This window comes from Mesoplodon bidens (genome assembly GCF_964165515.1).
Source record: "Mesoplodon bidens genome assembly, chromosome: 10".
NCBI classification, from domain to species: Eukaryota; Metazoa; Chordata; class Mammalia; order Artiodactyla; family Ziphiidae; genus Mesoplodon; species Mesoplodon bidens.
In genome coordinates this window covers 79,736,892-79,754,511 of record NC_138172.1, presented here as the reverse complement: position 1 = coordinate 79,754,511, position 17,620 = coordinate 79,736,892, and positions in this window count along the sequence as shown.

The following is a 17,620-nucleotide window of genomic DNA, read 5'->3' as shown; positions in this document are numbered from 1 at the left end:
CCTATCCTGTACCCAGAAAGAGTTGGTATATTTATGATAAGCCCTAAAAACTGTCACAGTTAAGAAACGTGACCAAGCTCACTCAGCAGTCCTGGTCTTATATAAAGGTCTATGTTCCCTCTCTGCTCTTTCCACTATACAATAGTTGAATATTGAGTCTGGAATAAACTATGAAGTACTTTGTGGGTTTACAGGAGAACAAGAGCAATAAAAACTAAACAAGGCAAGAGAGGTTTTCCTTGATTATCCCTCTTCTCCCGAACATCATCAGTCCAGATCTCTGCTTGATTCTCCTTGGTCTACAGATAAGCACTATTTTCTCTCTATTCAAAGAAAACTATGCTCTGTCCTCTTGCCTCCACTAACTAAAGTCTTATAATTTTTTTTTGCTTCCATTCTCCCCTTGTATTGGAAAGAAGAAAAACTAAAATAAACAAAAAAGAACAAGGATGACATTCCAGGGATGAGTCAAGGGCCAAAAATGTCTGTGCATATAGAATTTAATTTCACAACAAAGTAGTCTATCATAGTAAACTGTTCTTTTAGGAGAATGGTGAAATTATGGCAGAAGACATAATTTGAGAGCTTTGCTCTCCTATATTCTTAAACTTTTAATGGTTCCTTCTCCCGTTTGACTTTGTACTACTCTTCTAAGTGCCGCCAAATGGATACGCTTTAAAGCCAGTTTATTAGTCCACAATGACTCTCTTTCTAAGATGGAAAGAATAGTGAAATTAAGTTTAAATCCTAGGTCTAGCACCTACTAGTGTGAAAACTTGAATGTGTTAGTTCACTTCGCTAAGCTTACTTTTACTTAGTAAAAATGGTGATATTACTCATAACATTTTAAGGGGGATTAAATGTGAATGAACTTGGTGAATAATAGGTACTACCTAAATGCTTTTTTCCTTTCTTCATTCTCCCTTTCGTTTTTCAGACTCCCTACTTCAGACCTTATTTTCTTTTGCCAAAATTACTGCAATTGTCTCCAAACTGACTTCTCTGTTTTAAGTCATTCTAGTTTAATTCATTTAAACAGTTCTACTAGACTATTCTGTATAGGATTAAAAAAATACTTCTTGAGTAAAAAAGTAATATTATGAGGTGTACTTTAGAAAATTTAAAGTTCAAATCCACTCTGTCAGTTAAAATGGCCCCAATAAGGTCTCAAATTATGTCTTCTGCCATAATTTCACCCTTCTCCTAAAAGAACAGTTTACTATGATAGACTAATTTGTTGTGAAATTAAATTCTATATACACAGAGTTTTTTGGCCTTTGACTCATCCCTGGAATGTCTTCCTTGTTCTTTTTTGTTTATTTTAGTTTTTCTTCTTTCCAATACAATTTTCCTTTGTGAAGTCACCCAGGGCTACTCCAGCCTACAGAGATCTTATCTCCTCTAGATTCCTATAGTGCCCTCTGTCTGTACCAATGATTTGATGGTAAAAGTATCTGTAAGTGTTTTGTCATGCATTTATATAATAGGAATGTATTAATTAAGGTTGTAATAAGCAACCTCAAAATCCCAGTAGCTTTACAAAGCAGAAGTTTAGGTCTTGCTCATGTAGCAATTCATAGAGAGTACTTTGGAGGTGGCCTTTCATGTAGTGATTCAGAGTCCCCACTCCTTCCATCTTGGGACTCCACCATCCCCTAGAGCCATGCTGTCCAAAATTGTCATCACGAGCCTGCATGTGGCTATCGAGCATTTGAAATGTGATCTACGCGTAAACTGAGATGGATTGCAAGTGTGGAATACACATGGATTTTGAAAACAGTGTGATAAAAAAATGTAAAAAATCAAATTAATAATTTTTAATTGATTACATGTGGAAATGACAATATCTAGTATGTATTAGATTATATAAAATACAGTATTAAAATTAATTTTACTTTTTCTTTTGTGTGTGTGTATGATTACTAGAAAATTTAAAATTTCACATGTAACCATATTGCATTTCTACTAGATTGCACTGTTCCAGAGTTCCCTTTGATCTTCTGTAGCTGGTGAAAGACAGAGGAAGAAAAAGAGTGCAGATGTTTGTAAGCTTTTATGAGCCAGACCTTCAAGAGACATATATCACTTCTGTCCCAATCCCATGGCCAGAACTGAGACATGTGACCTCACTTTTCTGAAGGAGGGCTGGGACATGAAGATGAGTGTGTTCTCAAGAGAAATAGAAAATAGATTTTAGCGATCACATAGGCTGTCTTTTCTGCATGTATTTGTGTGTGTGTGTGTGTGTGTGTGTGTGAATAAATGTTTTGTTACCTGTGTTAGATACCACCTCTTTAAATCTTAACATTTTTGAGAATTTCCCTACTGGGCTTTGTAAGTCACTTGAGCACACAGTCTCGCTAAATATCTTTAGACTGATCTGAAAATCAGTGGAAAAAAGGAAGCAGAGATGAGAATACCTGAATTGGGAGATAATGAAGATATTGACCTCATTGAAATGGGTGGATGTGTATGAATGCGTGTAGGTTGGGGGATGAGGGGGAGGTGAGATACAAATGGAAGAATAACTGGAAATTTGACAGAGGAAAATGTTTTATGGAAGGCAATGTATACCAGGCAAGGAATATAGACTCAATGCTATCGACTATAAAACGATTTAATCAATGAGTGCAGGGTGATGGTGAGAACATTATTGAAGAAAGTTGAAGCTGTGTGCCTGATGCACTGGAGTGGGGAAAAACTTTGCATCACGGAGGCCTGGGAGAAGGCTACTGAAGATGTATTGAGGTCAAGTCAGGCTATTTAAAATATGTATTAGGAGGCAGAAAGGGAAAGATGCTGTGTTACTAACCTGCTATCTCCCTCTCTTAAACTGTGCTGCTCCTCTTTTCTAAACAAAGACGTTAATTTTTTTTACATGGTATGCAACAGACTTCTGTTTGTTTATTTTTCACCTGCAAATTGCCTCTTGTTTTCCAGCCGGTCTGCTCATTTCAAAGCCGACAAAGGATAGGTGGGAGGCTTATGGCATTACACCCTCAAATAACAAGGAAATGCTAAAGTTTCTTCAGTTTTAGAAAAACTCCATGTGGTGTGCCATGAAGTCAAGCTGTGACTGTTTGGTGCCAGTCTCTTTTGTCATACCAATTGTTTCAGAAACTTTTTCCCTCTGAAGAGGGTAGTAGAAGTCCATATACCTGAGAAAGGAGCCACCATGGGGTCTGGGGATGCCCATGTGGGTTGGTGGGAGTGTCAGTAACAGTCATGGGTACTTGGGTGTTAACCCATCTGCATTGTTTTAAAAGGAGTTGTTATCTTTTATCGTTTGGTGATGTCTAGACAGGAGACAGTGGAAAATCTGCCCACTAACTTAGCAGTGGCAACAATGTGTGTATATGCATGTATGTGTGTGTGTGTGTGCACACAGGTCCACATGCACGTGTGTGCACTTTAATAAAGGATTTTCTACACTACATAGTCATTTTGGTTAAGGCTAAGTCGGTTGAAGTGCTTATGGATGTGGACTGAATGTACAACTATTCTTTGCTATATTGTGATTAGATAACCCTATGTCAAAGCATCCAAATAAGCTTTGTGTTTTATGGGGTTTTTTGTCATTGAAATATACACTTTAATACTCTGCTTTTAAATAGCACTTTCCACTGTTATAAACATTGTGGCATCTACCATGTCATTTGATCTTTGTATCCATTCTTCGAGGTAAAGAAAATATAATTATTCCCATTTAACAGGCTAAATAAATGAGGATCCAAACAGGAAAAGTGGTTTACTCTGGTTTATACTACATAATTGGTGGTAGAGATGAGACTGTGTGTATGTATGTTCTTGCTTCATTTTTAGAGGCAGACAAGAGGAAGCAGGTGTAGTCGAGTCTTAATTGGAATGTGGAAGAATTGCTTCAGAGCCATCTGGGATGTTTGTTAAAAATTCAGGTTTCTTAGCTCAAAGAAGATCTACTGAGGCACAATCCTCAGAAGTAGTGCCTGAGCATCTGTCTGTAGCAACCATCCCTGGTGATTTTATGCATACCTAAGTTTGAGAACCACTGGAAAGCGGAGTGTAATTAAGCCTTGGAATTTAGTAGTTCTACATGTGGATTGCAACTGTTCTACTAAGCTGTTTGACACTGAGCTTCAGTTTTCTTGCATTTAAAATAGGAGTAATATCACATCCAACTACAGAATAACATACAAGAATTGCAGTGGAAAAATGACTTCTGAAAAAAATGGTGAATATATCAATAGCTTTATGCCAAATATGGGTTTGCCCTATTGCTGATGGATATAAACAAACTCAAATCCTTTTATGTTACCCACATGAGACTAAAGAAAGAAAAGAAAAATTAGTAAAAATCAATAAAGAAACATAAAAAAATAAACTTGGCTCTAGGTCATGCAAAATTATTTGGGTTACTTAAGCCATTTGAAAACCATGGGCTCCAAGTTTAGAAAGAAACATAAAATTGAACTTTGGAGTTTAGGTTTTCTCTAGCATAATATAACTCTGATCTCTTGCTTGGTTAATTTTTTTAAAAAAATTAAATTCCCCTGGCAATCCTAGAAGCAGGGCATGAATAACTTCCAAAGGAAAAAAAAATCTTTGTTGTTTAATCTTTGTATAGCTTTCCATTCAGTTGGAAAAATTACTAAAATTTCCCTTGAAAAACAGTGACTGAAATGTTCTAAAAAAATTCAAAGAACTTTTTTGAAAATATCAGCTTCAAAACAAAATTTCTCAAGGTTTTCATAAAACCCAAACACCAAAACCCTGATGGATGCTCTCTTATCTCTGGCCCTTATGCTGTCAGCTAATCTGATACTCTGAATATTTGGGGGAAAGGAATTTTATGTATCATGGAACCAGATTTCCCAGTGCTTCAGCTTAATGCTGGGATTCGGCCAAACACTAATGGCAACTTTTTTATATCTGACAGGTAGAAAAGTTAATAAGAATACTAAACAATTTTAGAACCTGTGGTTTGGGCCAGACACTGTACCAGGCACTTAGAAAACATGAGATGAATAAAATAAGGTTCCTACCCTGTAAACACTGACAGTTTCATATTTACAGGCTGTAGAAAGGAAGTTGAGATGCTGGGGAATCTATATCAGCATCTCTTATTACTTTAGAATTCTTTAAGTGCTCTAAGCATGAAACTGTTAGCTTATTTTGGGGGAACTTCAGGAATGAAAGGTTTCCTGTAATATCCATTATGCAAAGAGATTTTGGTGAGTGGCTTAGATTTGGTCACCTGAAGAATCAAGAATTGAGGATAGTTTTTAGTTCTGACTTTGACAACCTGTGTCAGCAAAGACCAATCTTTTTGACATTTCACCCAAACTTTAGAAAAAGAAATTATGTAGAAAACATTTAAATCATATTGAGATGCATTTTTGCTGGATCAGCTGGCTAGTGCAATACTCAAGAAAGGGAAACCATTTTAATTGATTGATCGTGTGATTGATGAAAGTTGAGAAGGTTTATTTAGAAAACAAAGTACACATAAGTGGGAGAAAGATTACTTTGCATATTCTGGATGAGATATCACCTCATTTGAAGAAGATTCTAATGGAAGCTGCTGGGTTGATCACTATCATAACTGGTTCTGCCTGTGGAAAAAAAATTTAAGTATATATTTAATTCTTCAAATTTGCATTTCAGTTGTGTCATCATGGTTTCTTTTATACTACACTTGATAAGGGAAGGGAATAAACATTTGCTCAGCTGATAACAGACAAACCCATCTCAAAAATAAATCATGCAACCTGGCCTCTAAATCAAGAAATAGAACTGAGCCGTGACTTGTGCATAAGATGTCACATCTCCGGTCCTTCTGCTTCTAATGGACACGTGTGCCATGACTGTTTCACAGGAATACTGGAGGGGCTTAAACAAATGAAGGAAAGTTCTTGAAAACTGTGAAAGGAGCATGCAAACTTTGCCTGTATCTGTACAGTTCTTAAAAGTTGGCATGAAGTTGCATAGTTGCATATCATAGCTCTACTTGAAGGGAAAATATCGCCAACAATGGAATCAAATGAACTAAAACATTGAAAAAAAATTGACCTGCCACAAAGCCAAATTTCACGATCCCATGAAGAATTGCTTGCTGATTGTTTTTCAGATCTGAGGTGGTCTAAGCAGGTTCCATGAAGCATTATTTCCCAGAGTTACTCTGGGTTAAAGGGTCAAAATGGCACCCTTCCCTTCAAAATTCACAATGAACATAAAAATATTATTGATTGTAAGTCCTGCAAAGAGAAAAACCATTGTGTTTATTTTTGTTTAGCCTAACACTTCTTAAACTTATTTGATGAGAGAACCCCCCCACCTCTTTTTTGGCAAAGGGTAGTATCTATTCATATCTGGGGTTTTTTTGTTTATTTGTTTGCTTGGGGTTTTGGGGTTTTTTGTTTTGTTTTTTCTTTTAGTTTGGATATAGGTTCATCCAAGGAGTTTTGAAAAGTTAGTTAATTTAGGTGGAATTGGGAATTTCTTAATAGGCAATCCTGTATGGATGTCTTTTTTTCAAGTTACACCTATTACCATCCTACAGGATTTATGGTATACAGAGCGCACCCCAAGAAATACTGCTCTATGGGAATGGTAATCCCTGTCCATTCCAGAAATCAGGCATGCTGAAGGTCTTTGAGGTCCTCACTGATGACTTGCTTTTAGTTTAGAGGTATTATCTGTTACCAGAAGAAGCTTCTGCCCACAAACCCTCTCCATCACCCTGATATTATCAATCACCTGTTGAATCAATGCTGACCACATCGAAAGGCACAACAATGGGCAGAATGTTCATTCCTTTCGCTATTAAAGTCTTTGTACAAGTGACATTCTGTTTACTTTCCCCTCTCCATTAGTTTTTGTCTACCAGATCCTTTTTAAGCCTTGTTATCTTGTCTTTCATTCCTTCAATAGATATTTGAGCACCTACTTTATGCTTGAAACCCTGCTAGGCCCTGGAAGGCCTGTGGACACAGCGGTGAATAAGAATAATGTTTTCTTTGCTCTCAAGAAGCTTCTTGTCTGCTTTTAGCCTTCTGGTTCTTCTGCCTGGCTTCTACCCCACTGCAAGCTCTAACACTGATATTTTATCCATTCCTCGACTATGATTTACATAATTGATTTCTGGCTTTCAGCCCCTTCATACAACACACTTGGTTACCCAGCTTGGCATAGACAACTAATTTCTCAGGCCTTCTCTAGACCCAGTGCAAGCAGGCCTATTGAGGACCCTAGTTTTGCCTCAAGCCTTTGAATTTGTCCTGGCTACTCAACCACAAGGGGAATGATGAAGCTGTTGAAGACTGTATAACTTCATCAAGCAAGATTTTGGAATCTACTTTTGATCTATTCAAATAGACAGAATATCTAAGATGATCTAGGAGTACTAATAGGAGATTTTGGGTGGTTTTAAAGCAGTTTTTGTGCACAGAAAAGATTCTGTTTCCTTAGTCTTTTAAATTGCTACAAAGTTTATTAAACTCAAAATCTTGTTTTTCTTAAGCTTTTTGATATTCATTTATATTTTATATGTATTTTCATATGAATTTTAGTAATCATTTTTAAGGGGGCTTTTGATCAATGTTCAATCAATTTAGATAGAAAAGAATAAACAACTTTAATAATCAGTTCATTTTCACAGTTCATTGGTTTAATTTCCTTAAACCTTTAAAACTGTATTCATGAAACTAAAGATTAACATACTAAGTGAAGTAAGTCAGAAAGAGAAAGACAAATACCATATGATATCACTTATATGTGGAATCTAAAATATGGCACAAATGAACCTATCTACAAAACAGAAACAGACTCACAGACATAGAGGTCAGACTTGTGGTTGCCAAGAGGGAGAAGGGGAAGGAGAGGGATGGACTGGGAGTTTGGGGCTGGTAGATACAAACTATTACATTTAGAATGGAAAAACAACAAGGTCCTAATGTATAGCACAGGGAACTATATCTAATCTCCTGAGATAAACCATAATGGAAAAGAAAACAAAAAAAGAATGTATATATGTGTATAACTGAGTCACTTTGCTGTACAGCAGAAATTAGCACATTATAAATCAACTATACTTCAATAAAAAAATAGAGAATAGGGGGCTTCCCTGGTGGCGCAGTGGTTGAGAGTCCGCCTGCCGATGCAGGGGACACGGGTTCGTGCCCCGGTCTGGGAAGATCCCACATGCCGCGGAGCGGTTGGGCCCGTGAGCCATGGCCGTTGAGCCTGCGCGTCCGGAGCCTGTGCTCCGCAACGGGAGAGGCCACAACAGTGAGAGGCCCACGTACAGCAAAAAAAAAAAAAAAAAAAAAAAAAAATAGAGAATAAAACTGTATAAATTCAATATATTCAACTTTCATTTATAAATACTTCAAATATTTAACCCAACAAGTAAAACTTTCCAGGTACTGAACTCTGATCTATCTAACAACTAAAATTTATAGATATATTGAACCACACATACTCTTAATCATTTCAAGAATATTTACAAATGTAATTAGGTGATCCTATACCTTTCAATTTGAAATTAGAAAGCTGAAATCAATTAATTTAATTACATATTTGCATACTTAATTATATATCCACAATTACATATTCAATTACAAGGCTGAATCTTAAAAGATATTTATCTAATTTTACAAATAGTTTAACTACCAAATCTGCAGATTAAGTTTTGCACAAAATTAGTAACAAGGTTGGGATTTACTTAATAAATGTACTTAATTAAAACAAGATCTCTCAGAGTTAAAAGACACTTATCCACTAGGGAACAATTTTATTTTTCATGAAAGTTGTGGCTATCAACATAGAACCAGAGAATTCTGGCCAGGATACAAAACCTAGGATTATAGAGCTACAGGGTAATTCTTATTACAATACTGACAGATGTGTTGAGTCCTTGTTTGTGGTCTCCATGACAATAGAAGCTTCATGTGCTACAAAGGGGTTAGTCCTATAGTCTGTAATCCTGGGTACAAGTCATCCTATTAATTGATTTTTCTGCCTGAATTGAATAAAGAGAAGTCTATAATTTCTTCCACTGCTGGTTTGAGCTTGAACCCTTATAAGACAAATCTGGCTCCAAAGACACCCAACTGTTATTCCATTGGATAGTTCACACCCTTGTATAAATTTTTTAAAACATGCTTTAATTTAAAAAAATTTTGTAAAATACACATAACATAAAATTTAACATTTTATCATTTTTAAGTGCACAGATCAGTGGTATTCACATTCTTGTGCTACCATAGCCACCATCCATCTCCAGAATTCTTTATCTTGCAAAACTGAAACTCCGTACCTGTTAAACAATAAATCCCCATTCTCTCCTTTCCCCAGCCACTGGCAACTACCATTCTATCTTCTGTCTCCACAAGTTTGACTTCCTAGATACCTCACCCAAGTGGAATCATACAGTATTTGTTCTTTTGTGACTGTCTTATTTCACTGAGCATAATATCCTCAAAGTTCATCCATGTTGGAGCAGATGTCATTTTGTTTACCTATTTATCTGTCAGTAGATACCTAGGTTGCTTTCATCCTTTGGCTATTGTGAATAGTGCTGCTATGAATATAAATGTATAAATATCTCCTTGAGTCTCTGCTTTCAGTTTCTTGGGGGTATATATCCCAAATTGGAATTGCTGGATCATATAGTAATTCAATTTTATTTATTTATTTATTTATTTATTTATTTTTTTGCGGTAGGCGGGCCTCTCACTGTTGTGGTCTCTCCCGTTGCGGAGCACAGGCTCCGGACACGCAGGCTCAGCAGCCATGGCTCACGGGCCCAGCCGCTCCACGGCATGTGGGATCCTCCCGGACCGGGGCACGAACCCGTGTCCCCTGCATCGGCAGGCGGACTCTCAACCACTGCGCCACCAGGGAAGCCCCAGTAATTCAATTTTTAAGTGTTTAACAAATGGCCTTACTGTTTTAACCTCTTTTAATTTTATGTCCTGATTAGGTAAAGAGAACGCTGCTCACCTCTTGCACCCCAACAAAGTTTCTGCTAACTTTTTAAGCCTTTTTTTTGTGGCCGCACCCTGCAGCTTGCGGGATCTTAGTTCCACGACCAAGGATTGAACCCGGGCCACAGCAGTGAAAGTGCTAAGTCCTAACCACTGGATCACCAGGGAACTCCATCTGCTAACTTTTTAAAAAAACTAATTCTTGTACTGACTGACCGAACTCTTTCAATAGTGTTCACTGAGTATAGAAACATATTAACTGGGTCCTCATGCTTTGCTTTCCTTTAGAACTGGGAAAAAAGCTTGAGCCTTGCTGCTTACAGTGTAGCTTATGGACCCAAAGCATGGATATTAGCTGAGAGAGTTCTAGAAATTCAGAGTCTCAGGCCCCACCCCAGAGCTAATGAATCAGAATCTGCATTTTAACCAGATCCCCAGGTGATCGTTATACACGTTAAAGTACTGGAGGAGCACTGACTTAGATGATTTCTCTTGCCCACCCCCCCTTTTTAAAAAAAATTTGTAGGCTTAGGGTGATCTCAGATATTATTATCTACTGTTTGTTGAGCATGTTTTCCTCTTTTATTGGGTGGTTGCCAGAGCTCAATGGATTAAGACTAAAAGAAAAATCTTTCGATCACAGGTCATAGCAATGGTGAGGTCTGAAACATTCTAAGATTCAGGATGTCTGGGAAATCAATTATTTAGACGATATTAGGTTCAGGGTCAGAGTAAAAAAATTACCAAAATACAATAAACTTTTCAAGGGTAGAAATCACGTCTTACATCCTCAGTCTAGTACTATATGTGGCACATAATGGATGCTGAATAAATGTTTGTTGAATCCAGTTTTTGCAGAACTAATAAAAACCAAGTCTGAGCTCCAGGCATGGGGGTCTGTAGTCATAATAGTCGACTGGAACAGTTATCGAGTGTCATAAGCAGTACCATTAACCTTCTGGAGACTGAGACCCTTTTGAGGGTAGATCTGGGCATTTATATCTAGCTGTACTTTGACCTAAAGCAGCTCTGCCATAGGAGTCTGGAGAATTTTAAGTTCTGACAGTGAAGCTGGACTCTAAATAGAAAAAGGTAGTCTTTGGTCTTTAGGAAACCACTTTTTAAAACAGAGCAAATGGTTGCAGAGAAAGGTGACCTAGCTATGAGAAAACCCAATACATAAATATCAGAACTGCCAAAAGAGATCAATGTTACTGTCATGAAACTACCTTAAATTTCCATCCCCAAACCTTATTTTAAAATAGTTTTATTTTAAAATGTTCTCTTCTTGAGGAAGAACATAAACTCTTTCAGGAAACAGCTCTGGGAACTCTGTACGAGGACAGGTTGGGAACTCAAGTTATTACTAGAGTGTTTCTGAAAGAAGATCTATTGCACATACAGTTCAAGGTCATCTAGCTACTAATTCTAATAAAAGAAAACATAGCTAGGGTGTGTAATGTTTCCTTTTAATAAGGAAAAAAGAGTAGTGTTTTTCTTAAAGGTTCTGATGTTAGACTTTAAAACGAAGTTTATACAGCAAGCAGAGAGATTCATGGGCAAAGAGGGAGCTAGGACTGGAAAAGAAGAGTCTCTTTAAGTGATTCAAGTAGTAGGTAAGATAGAAGAGAATCCAACTTTTGTTTAACCTGGAAAGAGGTTGATGATTTGCCTCAACAGTAGGGCTGAGTATCTCAAGGAAGTGTTGATACTTCAGGAATATTGATTCCAGCCACCCAAAGTTTAACGATGTGGTACTTCAATGACTTTTAAACTATCATGTAGGAAATTTGACTTCAAGTTAGAATTCAGGATAAATCATAAAGAAAAGTTAAGAATCAGAAAAAGGTAATAGTTATAGGAATTTCCTTTTAATTTTTTTCTCTAAAATATGATATTGAAATGCATTAATTCAACTAATAGTCACTGAATACCCAAAAAACTGTTCTAAGGGCTATGGGAGATTAAAACAGAGGATTAATGTTCAAAACCTATAACTTAAGGCAGTGCATAAGAGCTACAGTTGTGCTAAAAACAGAGCACTACCTGAGTATGGCAGGGGGGAGATCACTTCCTGCTGGGATAATGATGGAAGAGGTGACACCGAAATTGGCTTTCATTGAAGAATTTTTGTAGCTAGATAAAGGAGGTGGTAAAGCCTTTTAGATAAAAGGATTGAACAAGCAAAGGCTTACAGTAAGCATCTATTTAGCCCCTACTAGTACCAGGCTCTATACTCTGACACTGTTTTTTTTTTTTAAAGATGAATATGATACAGAAGTGTAATGAGAAAAAACATATGTGAGAAGTAGTGAACAGATCAGATTTGACATAGCAAATGTTTCTTATACAGGGGAAGTATGGGAGATAGACCTGAGAAAGAAATTGAGGACTGGTGATAGATATCCTTGAATACCTGGCTAAATTTGACTATTGAAATAGCTAAATATAAAGAACAGAGGAAGTTATATTCTGGAGAGTTAAATGGAAAATCATTCCTAGTTTTAATTTGAATCTCAAAGCACATATTGAAGGGACCACCACCTGGTGGCAGAGTACTTACATTGCATCATCTGTTATTAAGGGATGAATAAAGATTCTGAATGCTGAAATTGCAAACCTTTATTTATAAAATGATAAAGAACATGAGCAAAACATGAGACGATTATTGTACAAAAGTCGTCTCTACCAGATTCCTTTCTAAATAAAAAAAATCCCTGGGAGCATCTAAGATGATTTTTTCCTACAAATCCTGATATATTTTTAAGTAGAAAAATGGTGAGAATAATCCCTATTTATTTGACCAAATTATTTTGACAACTAACAATTATAATTCCACCAACTGTCTAATGACAACATTGGGAAAAAGATTTAAAAATTTTATTTTGGGGACATTTTAATCTTAAAACATTATTTGGCTCTATCCTTTGGCTGTATCTTGACTTGGTGGTGGTTACACATGTGATAAAATTGCATAGAACTACACACACACACACACACACATAAAACTGGAGAAGTCTGACTATCTTAAATAGCTAAGATCTCAATAGGGTCTGTGGACTGTACCAGTGTACAATCAATTCCTGGTTTTGATATTGTGGTATAGTTATTTAAGATATTACCATTGGGAGACACTGGGTGAAGGGTTTATGGGACTTTATGATTTTTCTGTAACTTCCTGTGTATCCATAATTATTTAAAAATAAAAAGTTAATTATAAATATTTAGCTCACCTTCTACAAACTTCAACTGCAGAAATAAAGTATAAAACAGTTTAGTACTTAATGAACATTTATAACTTCTAATAAATTCTATCAAAGAAAGAATATATCTTAGAAATTAAAGGGACATTAGGTATGAACATTATACCCATTTTCTTTCTTAATTAAAAACATACTCATCCAGACTGATGCATTTTGTTCTCACTTATTACTTATGGGTTTCTTTTTTTCTCTTTGAAATAAGTTTATACATTGAATGACATATTATCATTGCAGAAAGATCAGAACAAATCAGACAATTAAGAGAGGTATATGGAAGTATTATCACTCGGGCCCACTCAAATGGTATTGTTTTTTTCATCCATCCACCCACCATCCACCCATTCAACAATTATGAACTAGTCTCTGCTCTGGATGCTATTTGATAATATAGATGAGTGAACGGTATAGCCTGTTGTGCCTTTTCTAATTTGCACAAGGACTCTCTGAAGGTTAGCGTTGGCACAGAAGATAGATATATACAAGGAACTTACCTTAGTGACTACTTCAAAATATTGTATTAAATGAATTTTTCTATATGTCTGACATATAAAAAACACTATGGAAATATTAGCTATTATTATTATCATCATCATCAACTGCTAGAATTTCTTATAAGTGTTTGACCCAAAGGAAAGTAGCAGGGCATGATGATCACAGAATATAGAATTATAAAACCTTTATTTTTCATTCAACAAACAATTTTGAGTGCCTTTGACATGCCAGGCACTGTTTTTGGGAAGGGGACTGGGAAAAAAACAGATGCCCCTCATACAGCTTACATGGATGAGTATTTTGAAAAAAAAATCACCAAGATGAACTAATGAAATTTATTTTCATTTAATGGTTTTTAACTAGGTTCATTGTGCTGGATGGTGATGGAGAGGGTGGGAGATAAGACAGATGAGGAAGTTTAAGGTTATCTCTGTTCTCAAGAATCTGTGGTATTAATAAAGAAGACATACTTTCACAAAGAAATAGCAGGACAAGATAATAAAGTGTCAAAATACATTGTACAGATAAAACATTTAAAGGGGGAAGAAATTGTTGAGGCCTGTGGTAATCAAGCAAATTTTTCTGGAATAAAGAGGACCTGAGCTGGGTCTTCAAGAATGTATACATTCATATGCTGCTGTGAAATGACTTTTTGGATATGTCTTTGCAAGGCAAAGACTGGTTAGCTGCTCTCCAACTCTGCTTTCTCTTCCTTTTGAAAATACAGCAGAAGTTACATATAACACTTCCAGGCTTGGTCTCTGGAAACTCCATTGATGTTCCATTTGCCTTCTTTCCTCCAAATGCTGGTGATAACTTAGGGCAACCGTGAGAAGCCACATGCTGAAGTCTGCAGAGACCCCATGAGCCTGCATCCCTAAACCACTACATGGAGTCATCCTACCCACCCCCCTCCACATCAACTGCTGTTCTTTACTTGAATGAAAAATCATCTTTCTCACCTGTTTATAGGTTTGCCTGTTACAGCAGTTGGCTTTAATATACTATATACCATGACCAGATTGACTTTGATTTTTTTTTTTTAGTACGTTTGACAGGGTGTCAATCCATAAAATACAACATGCAAACTCTGGATCAGCTGACAATATTCAATCTATGGTGAGGTTATGGTGGGGTTGTGATGGAGCTCCTGTCTGATCATTAACCGATTCTGATAAATTCAGAACTGGAGATTCTGGGCAAGAATCTTTTGCTGAGATAGGGATAAAAAACGAGAGAAAAGGAGGTATTAAATGACTTGCCTAGTGTCTTACCGGGATATATGGGCGTGGCTGTGAGCCTGCAGGAGAGCATGCACAACTCCTAACACCTAGGTTGCTTCACTTTCCATTATTTCAAGTAATTGTTGAATTTAGTCTAAATTCTCTTTTCAATTATGTGCCCATGGCACAAACAGAAAAGCAATTTAGTTATCATCATTTTAAAATGACTATATTTAAAACATAGTTATCCCCTCTACTTTATCTTCCCTGATTACAATCCAGCCTCCATTCAATTCCTTGATGAAATTTGTCAAATAAAGCTTACCAGTAGATAAATACAAATGTTTGTAAGTTTTCCTTTTGGTGTGAGTCTAGTTCTGTCATTGACTTTATAGACTTCAGGTGGTCATGTGGATTTTTTTCACACATCATAGCTCATGACATGGCTGAATAAAGAGCATTTCATGGAAGATGGGCTATTGTGTGGATTCACATGCAGGTGCCAGGTGACCATAACTGGGCAGGTTGTCACAGCCGGAACACAAACGAACAGATGAGAACAGTGGCAACAGAAGTCTAGACTCAGGACTTTGAATTAGACTCCTTATGTTTCCATTGCCTCCTGTCAATACTGACTCGACCTTTGGAAGACACTGAGCCTAAAGGAAGGGGAAGAGTAGTCTGAATGTTGGGTAGAGAATATGGGGGAGAAAGAGGTAAGTTTCAGCACATGTCTCGGTCTTTCAGTTAATTTTATATGATTGACCCTTTTTTGTCTGGAGGTGTTTCTTTGTTTAGACATAGACCCAGTGTCTTCTGTTTTAAAATGGCTCAGGCAATTCTTTCCCCCCATATATCAACAAAGTTAAGGGGAGATTCTAATATCACTTGCGCCCTTGTCAATATCCTTGGGAATAACTGAGAAGTCTTTATAATAATTAAAGAAACTATGATGGAAACGTTCTTTAGAGATTATTTGCAACTACAGATGCTAGATAAGAAGGTTTAGTTTTTGAGTTCTTCTAGGAACGCAGTGGAAAGTAGTATGAACTTAGGCTATGGAAGCATTTGTGTTTTGGATATCAGATGGGTTCCTAAGACAGAGGTCCAGGTCTTGCTGCCTTTCAGTGTGTCACCTAGAGAGTTGATGGACAGACAGAGGCACCGTATTCCTCATGTTTTTGTTCTGAGAAAAGTACTGCCAAAACCACATCCTGTTACAATGCTCCGTCTAAGAGGATGTCTGGCACCAAAGCATTAATTAGGAAGTGCCCCTTCCAGTGGCCAGACCCCTCCCTTGCTGTGATAATGCTGTTAGATATAGCCAAGGATCTAGCTCTGCCAGGTGGACCACAAAAGGAGGGATGCTCTTCTTTTCACACAAATAGAAAAGATGCCTGTGCTAAGCTCCTTCACGCTAGAAATACACTCTTGCACATCTAGTATCTCTCAATGATTCCTCCAAGGATTTAATTTCTTTAGACCTTAAGAGATGTATGAGGAGATAAAGAGTGCCGATTATCAGGCAGTCACTTGAAAAACAATAGACAAAGGCAGAGGCGTCAGAACAGGCACCAGTGCCTGCACACATCAATGGCTTTGTTATGATAGCAGATCACAGTAATTTTCAAATGTTATAATTTGGTAAATTGGATCTTCAAATAGGTAAGGAAATTCACCTTAAAAAAACAATACTTTCACACAGAGACTGATTGCTCTTTTTTGTAGTTTCTCTTCTCGGAGTGTTTGTTGTGTGTGTTTAATGCTCTGTCCTTTGTTTTCCCAGCCCCACAGAAAGTGTGCTACTTTCTTCTGGTTTCTTAGGATAGCTCTGCTCACTGAGGCAGAACCGCCCCTGGAACTGTTCAATACATCTGACAGGCAGCTATCCTCAAGAGTACCTGCAAGACCCCCAGACATACTCCCTCCTCCTTATTTCTAAGACATGGCTGGAGTTAATGAAAATTTATTAATTTTTACTTGTTTCAATTTTAAATCATCAAAGGCAATCATATTTTTCTGAAACATAGAACTATTTTTCTTCCTTCCTTAGCAAAATTAAACAATCGACTTATAACTCATTTATTTGCTAAATTCTTTTAAGATTTTCACCTTTGGCTTTTAAATAAAGGTATACATGTGTGCTATATTTTCAAGACAAATCAGTAATATTAATTTCATTACAAATTATGATAAAATATATAGTTGGGACTGCAGTGTGTGACTTGCCCCGGTTAAGCTGATCTGCATAATTTATTTCACAGAAATAAATTGTCATATTTAGTGATCAACCAAAGATAACCTGAAATTAGTCACTTATCTTTTATAATATCCAAAAAGCATCAAATCCTATGTGTGTCTAATCAAAGGGCTTGCTAATACTGATCGTCACTCAGCCTGCTATGGTTGGGTTTATTCCCATAACGTTCTGAACTTCCTTGTTCTTTCTCTCCTTCCTTCAAGCCTCAAAGCGACTCTTGTGCCTTCTATAACTATCACTCCATACCCAGGCAACTCCCTTATCTGCTCAGCCTCAGCCTTCAGACCTTTCTCCCTATCCTTCAGGTGAACTCCCGTCCAGGCACAAGGTCCTCTGAAGTCCTTCCAGGCAGGGACTTTTTATTAAGAGTGGGTGTGGGCTTCCCTGGTGGTGCAGTGGTTGAGAGTCCGCCTGCCG